The sequence below is a fragment of the Xenopus laevis genome, chromosome 3S (assembly GCF_017654675.1).
Source record: "Xenopus laevis strain J_2021 chromosome 3S, Xenopus_laevis_v10.1, whole genome shotgun sequence".
Classification (NCBI taxonomy): Eukaryota; Metazoa; Chordata; class Amphibia; order Anura; family Pipidae; genus Xenopus; species Xenopus laevis.
In genome coordinates this window covers 4,278,655-4,294,107 of record NC_054376.1, presented here as the reverse complement: position 1 = coordinate 4,294,107, position 15,453 = coordinate 4,278,655, and the positions used below count along the sequence as shown (strand labels likewise).

At 43.8% G+C, this 15,453-nt stretch overlaps 1 protein-coding gene across 1 annotated transcript in view; it reads right to left on the bottom strand.

Annotated features, from left to right (window-relative positions):
- Positions 1-12,553, bottom strand: part of LOC108712250 (synapsin-3) — a 145,749-nt gene extending 133,196 nt beyond the window's left edge. Inside the window, exon 1 of the mRNA XM_041587896.1 lies at positions 12,455-12,553. The gene's annotated coding sequence lies outside the window, so the exon portion shown is untranslated. The remainder of the gene's footprint in view (positions 1-12,454) is intronic.
- Positions 12,554-15,453: the final 2,900 nt, after the last annotated feature.

The following is a 15,453-nucleotide window of genomic DNA, read 5'->3' as shown; positions in this document are numbered from 1 at the left end:
ACAAATCATGTCATTTCTCAGGGACAATGAAAGATTTTTCCTATCCAAAATTCATCACAATTCCTAACATCAGACAGGGAGACTATACCAACTTTTTTTTATTTTTTATCCAGCTATTCATCTTCCAGTTTCTCATTCACACTGCTGCAATGTTGCTAGGGTAAAATGAACCCTACCAACCAAATTGAGCCTAAAATTCCAAATTTGAGAGCTGCTAAAAAAAATCCAAATCACTCAAAAACTGTTTTCAATGGTTGCTATGAGCTCCATGCCTGGGTGATGAGACAGCTCTGCTCCCTTTAATATCTGCCACTAAGAATTCATTGCTTGGACAGCTCGTCACTGCTGCTCCGACTTCCAGAGATGCAATAAATGCCATTTGCTGGTCCCGTCTCAAAGGGAATTTATTGCTTCTGCTTCATGTCTGTGGCTCAGTGATTACAATCTGAGCAATGGAGACAATGGGCTCAAGGGAAAGAGAGAAGAGCAGCGGAAGCCTAATTTTTATCTGATCACTGTCTTCAGGTCTCCACAATCTCTCAGAGTAATGGCACCAAGGGCTGTTGCATTACAGAGACTTACATAGCAATGCCCTGGAATAGCACCCAAAGTATGACAGTGTAAGTCTGTGGAGGGGGGCTCCTATATGCCATTTTTAAAGGAAAGCGGTCAGATATTCTGATTATTCAACTACCCAACCCCATGAGCTGTCTGTAGCAAAAGAGGCCACTTATAATCCAAAGGGTGGATTACCTTTACTCTAACTTTTGTATGTTCTATGTCCTATTCTTAGCAACTTTTCATTTGGTCTTCGTTTTTTTAATCGTTTTTGAATTACCTCTGTTCCTTTTTATGGCAAGTCACTGATCCCAAAAACAAAAAGAACTATTGATCCACGAGGCTGCAATTGTATTGCTATTGTTCTTTTTTATTCCTTATCTTCCTGCTCAGCCAGTCTCCTATTCATCGTCCAACCTCCAGCCTGTTTGCTAGGGTTGTTTGAACCTTAGTAACCAGACAGCCGCAAAAATATATTTTAAAATGAGACCAACTTTAACATCATAGCAAAGTCAACTTAAAGGTAAAGCACCCTTTCGTTTAAGGGTGAACTACCGATATAATGCATTATGAATGAATAAGGAATTAAAAATAGCCACTGGGGCCAATATTTGATTTTATCCCCCCCACCCCATATCAGGCACCACTGCTTGCTATGGGGGTAGTTGTTATCTAGAATAATTCTAGTTACATAGTTAAGTTGGGTTGAAAAAAGACAAAAGTCCATCAAGTTCAACCCCCATATAAGAAAGAAGATTTCTCTAATTTTCTAGGCTGTTGCATCGTCCCTACCGAGCACCCATCAATGGCTCCCACCTGTCACTTTGCACAATGGCTGCCTATAATTAGGTGGGTAATTTCCAGCATTGTGGCAAGTCAAAGGTTATGTGCTGCAGAATGTCAGGGGGGTGTAGCTGTGAGAGCTGTAATTAAACACAGTGGGGGGGGGAGCGGATCCATTGTCAGCCGACAGTCTGTGATTAGAGTTTATTGTTTGCTGCAATCGGAGGTTGAGTGTTACATGGTGCCGTACGCAAGTCATTATATAACAGCTTTGCCTAAAGGAACAGGAGCTCATCTAAAACATCCATAAGGGGTAAATGTCTAATGACCCATGTGTAAAGTGCCAGACTGGATCTCCCGGGGACCACCAAAGATCCTGACACCCTTCATCCACCCTCACAGCAATTAGATATGGGCAGTGACATGCTATAGGATTATATATAGGCCAATAGTAGAGGGATCCCCTGGTACTCTAATAGGCCACTCTGATTCTTTATAGCTTGGTGGATCCAAGAAAGAATTCACTGTCTAAGCCCCATTTGTAGCCCACCCACTTAATTGTGATAACACTGATCTAACTGATACACTGTGCCATTAGTCAGGCTTCCATCTTGTTGACAGAATTGCTCTTTAAATATTCATATCTGCTGCATTCCCTACGGGATGTGACACACAAAATATTGTGAAATTCCTCTAGCCATTATATTGTCAGAGCTATTCATTTCCCTGACAATGTGACAGGCAGACAAATGGCCCTGCTGATGTGAGTATGCAGCAATGCTCTGGGGCTCTCATTAATGCACCCGCATGGAAATGGCAGCAGCACCTTTAGGAGATCCGAATAGGGGCAGCAGATTGGGGGCCGTAGCAAGATGGTAAAAGAGAGTATAAGGAAAAGGACAAGGTGGTAAAATAGAGTATAAGAGAAAGAGTAGGGAAATGTGGCAACAGTTGGGTAAGGTGTTGACATTAGAGAAAGACTGTAGGGCATGATGACAACAGTAGGGAAACTAGTGACAGTAGGGTAAGTTGGTTACAGAAGTGCAAGATGGTGACAGTAGATCATTGGAACAATATGGCAAGATGAAGATTGCAGGGCAAGATGGAGATAATAGGACAAGATGAGGCAGTTGAGCAAGATGTGACCAGTAGGGGAAGATGGAGACTGAAGGGCAAGATGGCGACAGTAGATCAAGATGGGATAAATAGGGCAAGATGGAGATGGAAGTTCAAGATGGAGACTGAAGGGCAAGATGGTGACAGTAGATCAATATGGGATAAATAAGGCAAGATGGAGAATGAAGTTCAAGATGGAGACTGAAGGGTATGATGGAGACAGTAGGGCAAGATGGAGACATTAGATCAAGATGGGATCAAAAGGGCAAGATGGTGATTGAAGGGCAAGATGGAGACAAGGGGCCAAGATGGGAAAGCAGAGCAAGATGGGACCAGTACAGCAAGACAGAGACTGATGTTCAAGATGGAGACTGTAGGGCAAGATGGAGACAGTAGGACAAGATGGGGAAGTAAAGCAGTATGGAGACAGGATGGAGACTGAGGTTCAAGATGGAGACTGAAGGGCAAGATGGAGGCAGTAGATCAAGGTTGGACCATTAGGGCAAGATCGAGACTGAAGGACAAAATGGAGACAGTAGGACAAAATGAAGGCTGAAGGGATAGCATGACAAGGTAGGGAAGCAGAGCAAGATGGGACCAGTAGGGCAAGATGGAGACAGTAGAGCCAGGTAGGGTCAGTAGGGAAACCAGGAGACTAAATGGCAAGATGGTAACAGTTGATCAAGGTAGAAACATTAAGAAAAACAGTAATGTGCCAATAGAGCAAAATTGTAACAGTAGGGCAAGATGGTGACAGTAGAACAATACGGTGACTCAAATGCAAGATGGGACCAGTAGGGCAATGTGACAAACAGTAGGGCATCATAATCTTTAATCACTGCTGACCAACCTACTCCCCTTCAATTGTAATTGAATGACCAGCACTTACCGTTGGCCTAAGGCAGAGTCAGAGAGGGCTGGGGGTTTTACAAAAACTGACTCCACCACCACTAGAGAAATTATATTGCCTCGTGTTTAAAGCATATTACACAACTGTACGTTCCCAAGCTCCAACCTGCAGCTCCCAGCTTCAACAGCCTGATTCCCCAACCCCAAAATACATCAATAACATACCAGTACATGTAGTTATATAAGAATCTATTAAATATAACATTGCGTGCGTCAGTATAAATGTCTCACTCGCTGACAAACGGCTTCAGACCCAGCTTGGTGCTGCACCAATGTGTCATTAATTTACTTTACAAAATGCAGAGAAGCCTCACGCTGCTGTTTCATTCGACTATGGGAACAACCACTGAGAGCATTTAAATACAGTATATCCTATAAATGATATAAGGCCAAGGAGTGAACTATATCAAACAGGCACAGAAACTGCACAACTGTAAATGTAATGATCTATAAATCCTATAATTCCTAAGAGACATAACTCATAGGATATTGTATATATTCAGTTCAAACTCAGATACTGTCATACAATTGATCTCTGAGCAAACTTAGGGGACTGTTCCTGCTGAATTGTGCTTAGTACAGGGAATACCTGTGCTGCCATAGTTTTATGGGATCTCTCTGTACAGACTATGAGCAAACTTAGGGGACTGTTCCTGCTGAATTGTGCTTAGTACAGGGAAAACCTATGCTGCCATAGTTTTATGGGATCTCCCTGTACAGACTATGAGCAAACTTAGGGGCTGTTCCTGCTGAATTGTGCTTAGTACAGGGAATACCTATGCTGCCATAGTTTTATGGGATCTCCCTGTACAGACTATGAGCAAACTTAGGGGACTGTTCCTGCTGAATTGTGCTTAGTACAGGGAATACCTATGCTGCCATAGTTTTATGGGATCTCTCTGTACAGACTATGAGCAAACTTAGGGGCTGTTCCTGCTGAATTGTGCTTAGTACAGGGAATACCTATGCTGCCATAGTTTTATGGGATCTCTCAGCACAGACTATGAGAAAACTTAGGGGACTGTTCCTGCTGAATTGTGCTTAGTACAGAATACCTTTGTTTAGTGGATGGGTAATGCTGTATATTTTATTTCAGCTGCCCTTTACCCCCAGTAATTATAAACTCTGTACCCCACTCAGTGACGTAACTTTGGGGAGCAGAACCTGTGATTGGAATGGGAGAACCTAATAATTGAGATGGTTCAGCATTTCTTCGTTTTTGCTGCATTTTGCCCATTGCCGTGCAGTTATACCCCACTATAATAATAATAAAAAACCTGACAATAGTAACCAGTTAGATGAGGCAGAACAGAACAAGCAGAGCCAGTGATGTTTCATAGGAGCGAGGCAGTAAAACTAAGAAGCAAATAAATATGCAGCAGTGATGCATAAAACCCCAGCGGAGAGTGGTCTGTGTTATGTAATTACTTCTCAAGGCCCCACTCTATATCCATAAATCTCTCCTTTCTGTCCATCTCTATCCGGAGCCTTGAGGCTTCTCATCTCAATACAAATCCGGTCCTTTTCAATTAGAGACAATAAAACCAACTCCTCCAGTGCAGCGAGGCCTGTTCTTGTCACTTCTTACCTATTATTCCTTTTATTTGCTATTAAATCAAGTTTTCTGCTCTGACAACTTTTGAACTAGGAACCTCCTGATTACACATTGAAGGCAGTTAGTACTAATATATTCCTGGTGCAATGGATTCCTTTACGCCAATGTAGCCTCCCCCCATCACCAACCCAATGCCACTTTCCCCCATTTCTAACTTGGCTCTGTCCCCACTGTCCCCTTCTGTTAGTTCTGGCCCTGCTTGTTCCTGCTTCTCCATTCCATTCAAATCTGTCCTACTTCTACATCTGCTCCATCCTGCTCCAATCTGTCCTACTTCTACTCCTGCTTGGTCCTGATCTAGTCTGTCCTACTTCTCCACCTACTCCATCCTCTTCAAGTCTGTCTTGCTTCTCCACCTGCTCCTCCTTCTCCAGTCTGTTCTGTTTCTCCACCTATTCCTTCTTGCTCCAGCTTGTCTTACTTCTCAACATGCTCCATCCCGCTACAATCTGTCCTGCTTCTACTCCTGCTTGGTCCTGATCTAGTCTGTCCTCCTTCTCCACCTACTCCATCCTGCTCAAGTCTGTCTTGCTTCTCCATCTGCTCCATTCCGCAACAATCTGTCCTGCTTCTTCTCTTGCTTGGTCCCAATCCAGCATGTCCTGCTTCTCTACCTTGTCCATCCTGCTCCAGTCTATCCAGCTCTCCACCACCTTGGTCCCACTCCAGTTTATCCTACTATCGCTTGTTCTGTCCCACTCCAGTCTGTTCTGCTTCTTTTCTTGCTCTGTCCTCCACTCCTGTTCCTGATCTTCAGCCTCACCCCTTGTCTAGTCCCTCATTGGTCCCTGCACCAAAACGCCCTGACATTGCTCTTCATTGTGAGTAGCGAACATTGAGTTGGGTGACACTTATGTGATACACCATTTACCTGAAGTAACTCCACTACCTGCAATGAAGATTCTCTACTCTGCTGAAACAAAGTACCAGAAGCGGCCGATAGTAACAGAACTGCAGCAACGTTGTTTCAAGAGCACAGAAAGAATTGGTGAAAATTTGTAATGTATATTAGGAAATGGCTTAAAATTACCTTTTTTTAATTTATTTGGTTGGAGTTCTGGAGGCTGGGGGGGGGCAAATCTCTATGTGTTCAGGGGTGTCACTGATCAGTATGACTCAAACTGGCAATTTGATTCGACAGTTGACAATGAAATCTTTTTATAGAAGGTGCTAATGGAACAGTCCCAAAATGTCTCGCGGATGTAAAAGCGAAGGAGAATTGGAGAAACAAGATAATGACCTTTAAAAAAGTCACAGGAACACATAAAGCAAGTAAATAAGAATTCGGATCTTTTCAGATCTCTGGCAAAGTCATTATTCTCGGTCTCTCATTGGTCCCAGTGCCAGACTATGTGTTCTATTGGCTCCAATCCCATCTACATCCATTCAATAGGCTGGATTGGCAATAAAGGTGCAAAAACAGCTCCGTCATTAAGACTTGGACATTACGCATGAAAATGTGTACAACATTATGCTTCCCTGCAAATTGCTGCTGCAGGGGTTAAATCATGGCCTGTGTATGTATAATAATTATTATTATTTACTGAATCCGTATATAGGAATAGAGCCATTACAGTTTTCAGCCCCAGGCCTGTAAGGCCCTAAATCCAGTCCTGCATACCATAATGGTGCAGCGTATCACTCATGGTAATACAGACTGGCAGCTCTGACACAAGAGAGAATTGCTAAGGGCAAATGTATTTAAATTCTGCAACTATCGACTAGTTCAGCTGCTTGAAGGGGGATCAGATTGGCCCCTGATGTGGCAGCCCCATTGGGCTAGAAGGTTGGTTATAGGTTGGTCTAATTGGCTACAGGATGGTCTTGTCTTAGAATATTACTATTGTAATGTTCTGATTGGCTGCATGGCTTGGTTTGGACAGTTTTGATTGGATACAGGTTGGTCTGGGCTTGGAATACTGTGATATTACAGGGAATTAGTTATCCTCTCTCAACAAATCCAGGTGGGAGCTCACGCTCATGCCGCCCCTCCCCCTGCAGGCAGTAAGATTCCCGTGTATTGTAGTGTAATTGTTCCATGCCACAATGGTGACCTGCAATGACATCTCTTCAATCATAGTCTTAAAGGGGTTGTTCACCTTTAAATAAACTGTTAGTATAATGTAGAGAGTGATATTCTGAGACAATTTGCAATTGCTTTTAATTTTTTATTATTTGTGGTTTTTGACTTCTTTAGCTTTTTTATGCAGCACCTCTCCAGTTTGCAATGTCGGCCATCTTGTGGCAAGAACGCAAATTCCCCTAGCAATAATGCATTTGAATAAGAGACTGGAATATGAATAGGAAACCTTTCTCACATCTTTCCTAAGCAGAAGAACATCAGAGCAGCCTCTTTCTTTCTCCTGACAACTTCCTTGACTACTTGGTGGTCAGACTGGTCAGAAACTGACCAGCAGGTGGCGCTGTTGGAACAAAATTCATTCATATTAACAGCACATGTATCCCTTAATATCTTGGAATAAAAAGAAAATAAATAATGAATGTAAATGACTTGTGCTTAAAATAGCACTCTCATCAATTCTACATTCTCTTATTTTAAAGGTTTACTTATCCTTTAACCTTTACTCCGCCCCAGGGCCGCAGCAAAACAAACTAATTCCATCCGGAAACACAAATAGGTGATTATTTATTGAGAAGGCGCAAATGACAGCCTTGTGCAGGTGTATAAATAGACGGGCACAACACACACAGATCACAGCTGGTGTTAAAAACAAACAGCCAAATCACTGTCGGAGCCAATCTCTCAGCGACCCCTGGAAGAGAAGGAATCAGCCCTATATTGTAGCAGGTGTTAAAGGGGTGGTTCACGTTTAAATGAGCTTTTAGAATTTCAATTAAATTATCAGCAACTTTTAAATTGGTCTTCATTGTTTATTTGTTATAGTTTTTGAATTGTTTGCCTTCTTCGTCCAAATGGGGGTCACTGACCCCTTCAAAAAAAAAAAAGAAGAAGTATGTCCTGTAAGGTTACACTTTTATTGTCATTGCTTCTTTTTATTCCTCATCTTTCTATTCAGGCCGATTCATATTCCAGTCTCTTATTCAAATCACGGCACGGTTGCTAGGGGAATTTGGACCCTAGCAACCAGACCGGCGAAACCGCAAACTGGAGAGCTGCTGAATAAATAACCCAAAAACCACAAATAATAAATAACAAAGACCAAGTGCAAATTGTCTCAGAATATCACTCTTTATGTCATAGTAAAAGTTAATTGAAAGGAGAACAACCCCTTTTAAGCTTCAGGGGTCACTGATCTGTTACTGAGCTCAAATTTATAAAAAGGGAAACATACCCAATTGATACTCATTAGTCGTATAACAGGTTTAAGCGATACATTTAAAGGTTTGGTTCAACTTGTTGTATGTAATAGTATGGCAAATTCTAAGCAACTTTCCCATTGGTTTTCGTTATTTTTTTTTTATATAGTTTTACAATTATTTGCCTTTTCCTTCAGTCCCTTTCCAGCTTTCAAATGGGCGTCGCTGACCCCATCTATAAAACGCTCTGTAAGGCTACACATTTATTGTTATTGCTACCTTTTATTCCTCATCTTTCTATTCAGTCCCTCTCTTATTCATATTCCAGTCTTTCATTCAAATCAATGCATGGTTGCTAGGGGACTTTGGACCCTAGCAACCAGATGGCTGAAATGGCAAACTGGAGAGCTGCTGAATAAAAAGCTAAATAAGTCAAAAACCACAAATAATAAAAAATGAAAAGCAATTGTACATTGTCTCAGAATATCACTCCGTACATCATACTAAAAGTAAACTCAAAGGTGAACAACCCCTTCAAGGTATAATCTATTATATTTGGTGCCAGGGGAGGTGCAGGATTCATAGAGTTATGTGTTTCAGTGGGGTTTTTGTGCTCTGCTTCTTTTCCTCTGTTAAGGTCAGTGATGTAACAATGGAGGGAGGAGACTGTGTGGCAGTGGGGGGTTTAAAGGTAAAGTGAACTCTGTGCGGGCCGACCCGATACCCGCGTGCAGGGGCGCGCCGCCAATGAGGCGAGCTGAGACGCTCGCCTCAGGCGGCAACGCCGAAGCGGTTTCCAGGGGTGGCAAAAAGCCGCTCCTGCACCTTTAAGAGCCGAATTTCCGGTTTTTAAACCGGAAATTCGGCTTTACTAATGCGAGAGAGCGCAATTGCGCTCTCCGCATTAGTGTTCCTGCCTCCCCTCCCGACAAGTAAGTCAGCGAGGGGGGGCGGCATTGCAGGAGCCGCCTCAGGCGGCGCTTAGGTCTGAATCGGCGCTGCCCGCGTGACCCGCGAGTCGGGCGAGTTTGGGTTGACCTCGCACTGCTCTTTGCGGGTGGCCACCTTGAAATGCCGGCATCCGACTTCCAGGTTCCGGTTTTATAGTCTCGCGTCTGCTTGCCCAGCCCCTTTTGTGACGTCATCGGCGGGGCTATAAAAGGACCCCGGAAGCGCGGGTGCGGGCAGGCTGCAGCAGGGCGGGTTAGGGTCTGGTGCGGGTCAGGAAAACCCTGACCCGCACATGACTATTGCCTGTCACCCACCTATTGTTGCCACCTGTGCCAGTGGCTAAACCCGAACAAAGTGGGCGGGGCAGATAGCATTGGGGGTGGAGCAGTAATGTTGGGGTGGGTATGATGACATCAGAGATGATGTCATGCAGTTATGATGCCCGGTCAGAGTTATTACATCACTTATATGCAACTGGCTGGATTTCCAGTCCAGTTTTCGCAATGTTTTAAAACAAACTGAAATGTTCCGGTGAAACCCAAACGGCTGGAAACCCGACCTCTGCCCATTCACGAATAAGACCAATCCTTTAACTTCAGGTATGGGATCTGGTATACAGAAATCAGTTATCCGGAAAGCTTTGAAATACAGCAATGCTCATTTAGAAAAACCGATTTCTTATTTTTTGATTGATTTGCTTATTTCTGTTTTGGTAACAACAAGAATTGAACTGCACTTGCCGGATCAAGGTGAGTATGTTGGTGTTTAATTGGTTTTCATTTATTGGCCAGATTATTGTTTGGGTTTCACAAGGCTGAAAACCGAACAGAAAGTTGAGACCCGAAGAGGCCTTAGAAAAACCAAACAGGTGGCAACCCTACACCCACCAGCCACCCACTGGCTACAGCAGTTCCCACCCCAGCCCCCCCCCCAGTCACCACCCTTGTCCCCCTACTGACACACATATGGGCTGCTCCAGATCACCCTTTAAAGGGTACGTAAACCTTTAAAATAGGTGAATGTAAAATTGATGAGAGTGTTCTAAGCACTTTTGTCATTTACATTCAATATTTATTTTCTTTTTATTCCAAGATATTAAGGGATACATGTGCTGTTAATATGAATGAATTTTGTTCCAACAGCGCCACCTGCTGGTCAGTTTCTGACCAGTCTGACCACCAAGTAGTCAAGGAAGTTGTCAGGAGAAAGAAAGAGGTTGCTCTGATGTTCTTCTGCTTAGGAAAGATTGGAGAAAGGTTTCTAATTGTTTTCCTAAGCAGAAGAACATCAGAGCAGCCTCTTTCTTTCTCCTGACAACTTCCTTGACTACTTGGTGGTCAGACTGGTCAGAAACTGACCAGCAGGTGGCGCTGTTGGAACAAAATTCATTCATATTAACAGCACATGTATCCCTTAATATCTTGGAATAAAAAGAAAATAAATATTGAATGTAAATGACAAAAGAGCTTATCAATTTTACATTCACTTATTTTAAATGTTTACTTATCTTTTAACCCTATTGCTGTAATGAACTTTTTTTTGACTTTTATCCGGACTGCCGCCTGTATCTATCACCTATTGGACTTGTAACACAGTGGGGAGGCTGGTGGCTGAGCACATGGAGCAGAGTGGAGCTGATTGGAGGGGCACATCGTGGTGGGGTGAGTCTATAGTGTGACCTTTCTATATTGACTTCATATGAACATTTAAATAGGCCTATTTGCCATAAGGTTTTTTAAAAAAATATGAAATACAAATACCATGAGTAATGAGAAATCTGCAGGGAAGCATAATACATGTACATTTACACATTAACACAGGCACTGGGCTGGGTCTCCCTCATGTTGGAGCTACTGCACCTTCCCTCTCTCCTCCTCCTCCTCTTCCTCCCAGAACTTCTGTCTGTTCCCTCTCACATCTCACACCTTCTCATTACACTCCGTCAGCTCTTCCCTGGCACCGCTCGCCCCCCTTATCACTCTGGGCATCTGTGCCGTTAATTTCTATTGGGATCATTGGCATTAACTTGTCACTTCAGGCTTTAAGCTCAGAGGGACGGCGGCTCAGGGGGGGGAAAAAAACAGGTTTTAATGAAAATCAAGTGACATTCCGAAGCTTCATCTCACACCTGCCCCCCGTCTTTTGTTCCCTAAATTATAGGCTCCCCCCTCCCTCGTCAGTGCAGATACTGCAGCAGTAACTTTCATTATGTTAATTGTTCACATAAGGTTCATGGCTGGTGGAGATGTGACTGTTTATATTCTATACCAGTATTTACTCAGTGCTCTTACTTTGTACATAGAGTAACAGTACAGAAAGCAAGAGTAACAGTGAATAACAGTACAGAGTGTAACCAGTGGCGTAACTAGATATTACTGGGCCCCACAGGCCCCCAAAATGTTTAGAGGTTGACTTGTTTCTCCAATATTTATTGAAATTGTATATGAATTAGGGCCTCATGGGGCCCCTATACCTCCTGGGCCCCCCTGCAGCCGCAGGGTCTGCTTCCTCTATAGTTACGCCCCTGAGTGTAACAGTACACAGAGTAAGGAAACCCATTATACAGAAAGCTCCAAATTACGGAAAGACCCATAGACTCCATTTCATCCAAATAATCCACATTTTTTAAAAAGGATTTCCTTTTCTTGTGTAATAATAAAACAGTCACTTGTACTTGATCCCAACTAAGATATAATTAATCCTTATTGGAAGCAAAACCAGCCTATTGGGTTTATTTCATGTTTATATGATTTTCTAGTCGACTTTAAGTATGAAGATGTAAATTACAGAAAGATCCATTATCTGGAAAAACCCCAGGTCCCCGAACATTCTGGATAACAGGTCCAAAACCTGTATCATTCCGGCTTTAAAGAATAAGATTATTTTCAATTTCCGTGGCCCTCCAACCAGCCCCGCAGATACGGCGGAAGAGTTTCCACATGCAACAGTGTATCCGTCAGTACCGGAACCCACCTTCTAATATCTCACTCGCCCAACAGAACCTGGGTTTGGGCCATGCAGAGCTGACAAGCTAAACGTGAATTTCTATTGGACCTTTTCATCTATCGTTTGCCAATAAGCACTAACTGTCAGCTGCAGCAGCATCCCAATCCCCATCCCTCCTGGGTTACCTGATGCCTCTAGAGCTGGGTACCATCTATTGGGGGTCAATAGGAAAATGGGGGGCTACCTGCAAAGAGGGGGTTCCCAATATGCAATTCATTTTCAGTTGTGGCCTCTTACCTTGTGTTGCTTCCTGGAAGATCAGACGGCAGTTGCGAGTGTCTCTGCAGCCTCCTCTCCCTGCATCACATTCAGCTGCTGTCTCTGCCTCTCCCACCTCACCCTGCCTCCCATTGGCTATCGTTAGGCAACGGCACCTCCCTCACTGATGCTCAGTAACGAGCAAAGGGGAAGATGCATAATTTAACAACTGGTTTGTGAAGGGGGGGGATCAAATGTCATACACACAGAGCATCAGGCAGTCAGATACCCAGACTCATGTGTATGAATTAGAATGAAGGAGTCATTGCTACAGTCACTGATTAATGGAATCTATTACAATGGAATCAAGGGCATCCTGAGGGGGAGACAATCAAATCCACCTTTTCTCAATATCCCCCCCCCCCTCTAATGCTGCTATGCCCAGAACTAAATCCGAATGTTTTATGGGGCCAACATCATTATAAGGGGCAATTTATTTGTCTGGTCTCAAGTCATTGTCTTGTTTTCCGAGACATTGTTTGTGGCCTCCATGTGAGAAACAAAAAAACGTAAGGGGGTGTTATATTTTCATTAAAGGATGACAAATCTTCCATTAGGTCCCAATGTGCTGCGCCATCTTCTGGCAAAAGAACGTTTCAGGTAAATGATTTTCGTACTCGTTTAACGGTTAAAGTGTGATGGGAGCTGTAGTCCTGCAACATCAGGGCGGTAGTGTTTCATAAATCCTTTTGCCAACTCTACAGGGTCACCATTCCAATAAAGTATGTAACAGTCACCCAGGGGTACCCAGGGTACAAATAAGCACTCACCCCAAATCTCCCCCTAACTGACCTTCAGACTGGGCCCCCTTAGCTCATAACAAGGTTACAGATATATAGAAACATTGGGGTGTCACCCTGCTATAGTTCCAGGGGTACCCAGGGCACAAATAAGCACTCACCCCAAATCTCCCCCTAACTGACCTTCAGACTGGGCCCCCTTAGCTCATAACAGGGTTACAGATATATAGAAACATTGGGGTGTCACCCTGCTATAGTTCCAGGGGTACCCAGGGCACAAATAAGCACTCACCCCAAATCTCCCCCTAACTGACCTTCAGACTGGGCCCCCTTAGCTCATAACAAGGTTACAGATATATAGAAACATTGGGGTAACAGTCACCCTGCTATAGTTCCAGGGGTACCCAGGGTACAAATAAGCCACTCGCCCCAAATCTCCCCTAACTGACCTTCAGACTGGGCCCCCTTAGCTCATAACAAGGTTACAGATATATAGAACATTGGGGTTAACAGTCACCCTGCTATAGTTCCAGGGGTACCCAGGGTACAAATAAGCACTCGCCCCAAATCTCCCCCTAACTGGTCTTCGTAAGGGGGTATATTATACAAATTCTATCATTATGTCTCATGAGAAGATCCATTAACAAACCAGGAGGTCTCAGGATTTGCCTAAATGTTGCACAAAGGAGGATCTTCCAACATAAATTGAAGGAAGAGTTAAAACATCCCCCCTCTATCCCTTCATAATGTGTGTTATGTGCACCCCTCATTATACACAGTTTGTCCGTTCTTCACTTATGGGTTTCACAAGACACACTGGGAACAGAGGGAAAGGGTTTCTATGGTAACTATATTATCATGCTCCAAATTTCCCAAGTACTGGCCTTGGTTTGAGCGCTGTGTAAGGCAATAGTACCATGAAACACGTGGAACAGTTTATATAGAGTTATTAACCCATTGTTCAATTCAGAGCCCAGTGCTGCCCAAATGGAAACTCTGTATGCAGAGAGATAGTGCCTATAGTAACAGTGGGATAATAGTCTCTGGGAAGGGAGTGTGACTGTGGGATAGGAGGTATAGTAGGGAGAGATGGTGTCTATAGTAACAGTGGGATAATAGTCTCTGGGAAGGGAGTGTGACTGTGGGATAGCAGGTATAGTAGGGAGAGATGGTGCCTATAGTAACAGTGGATAATAGTCTCTGGGAAGGGAGTGTGACTGTGGGATAACAGGTATAGTAGGGAGAGATGGTGTCTATAGTAACAGTGGATAATAGTCTCTGGGAAGGGAGTGTGACTGTGGGATAGCAGGTATAGTAGGGAGAGATGTGTCTATAGTAACAGTGGATAATAGTCTCTGGGAAGGGAGTGTGACTGTGGGATAGCAGGTATAGTAGGGAGAGATGGTGCCTATAGTAACAGTGGATAATAGTCTCTGGGAAGGGAGTGTGACTGTGGGATAGCAGGTATAGTAGGGAGAGATGGTGTCTATAGTAACAGTGGATAATAGTCTCTGGGAAGGGAGTGTGACTGTGGGATAGCAGGTATAGTAGGGATAGATGGTGTCTATAGTAACAGTGGATAATAGTCTCTGGGAAGGAGTGTGACTGTGGATAGCAGGTATAGTAGGGAGAGATGGTGCCTATAGTAACAGTGGATAATAGTCTCTGGGAAGGGAGTGTGACTGTGGGATAGCAGGTATAGTAGGGAGAGATGGTGCCTATAGTAACAGTGGATAATAGTAGGTATAGTAGTAGCAGGTATAGTAGGGACTCCCCTTCCCCCAAAATCAGAAGCACAATTTGGAGCCAGATACAAGTAATAAACAGGGTGCAATTTACCCAAGACTATAGAAACAGGGGAGGGGGGACCTCGTAAGAGTAATGTATTGTAGGGGTGATATCATTTTCCTTTTAGCCAAGGGGGTCCATATGCTGCAGGAGCATTTTCAGCTGCAGAGCAGGAGGGCCCCCACTTCTCTGTAGGAATGAGCCCCCCTCTGTTACTCCTCACTCTTCTGCCACGTGTTCCTCTTATCTCGGGGTCTCAGAGGATGAGCTGAAACGCTTTGGGCTCTTGATCTCAGCGCTGAGCAGGGAAATGTAATGAGATTTTGTGAATTCGGCAGCACGAGAGGCTCCTCTGTGACACCATCGTGTTCTATTAGATCCCAATATTAGAGATTATTCTCCTGCTTCCCACGCTCCTCTCTTTTATGGCTGATCCATTTTTATGTATGA